Genomic DNA, 568 nt, shown 5'->3' with positions numbered 1-568 from the left:
CCTGACGGAGCCGTGCAGGGACAATCCCCCTGCCCTGCTCTGCATCCCTGGGCCTCACCAGAGGCTTTCCCCCGTGGTACCTGTTGCACCAAACCAAGGCATTGCTGCCTGGCACCAGGGAGAGCTCTCCCGTGCCCACCAGAGGAGCCAGGAACTCCACCAACAAGTTGGGAGGGAGAGAAAGCGGCAGCAGCAGGAGCTGCATGGAATTGCTGCTGCAGAGCACGGGGAGGCTCCCGCAGCCACAGCCCGGCCACGCTGAAGTTTTCAGGCTCAGCTCCTCCCTGGGGGCAAAGCGCTGGAGGTGTCTCAGGGGCAGCAGGCACTGAGGCCAGGCTGGTGTGGGGCTGAGGGCTGCGGTGCTGGGCAGCAGCCACAGGCAGGGTGGGAGGAGAGAGAGGCGCGTGGGGAGGGATGGAAGGATGGAGGAGCAGGGGAAGGAGTGGGAGAGATCTGCACCCTCCACCCTGCGCTAGGAGAGGGGTCCCTGGGATAAAATCGTGGCTCCCCGTGCCAGCTTCACCCAAAAAAAGGCCACGGGGCACAGCCAGAGGCTCCCAACACCCTT

General features: G+C 65.0%; 1 protein-coding gene across 1 annotated transcript in view; it reads right to left on the bottom strand.

Moving 5' to 3' along the window:
• The window catches only part of CACNA1E (calcium voltage-gated channel subunit alpha1 E), a 90,501-nt gene that overhangs the window by 89,330 nt on the left and 603 nt on the right, over positions 1 to 568 (bottom strand). The window lies entirely within an intron of this gene.

Source organism: Geospiza fortis, unplaced genomic scaffold, assembly GCF_000277835.1.
Source record: "Geospiza fortis unplaced genomic scaffold, GeoFor_1.0 scaffold506, whole genome shotgun sequence".
In the NCBI taxonomy this organism is placed as follows: domain Eukaryota; kingdom Metazoa; phylum Chordata; class Aves; order Passeriformes; family Thraupidae; genus Geospiza; species Geospiza fortis.
The sequence above is the reverse complement of the archived record's forward strand: the minus strand, read 5'-3'. Positions and strand labels throughout refer to the sequence as shown.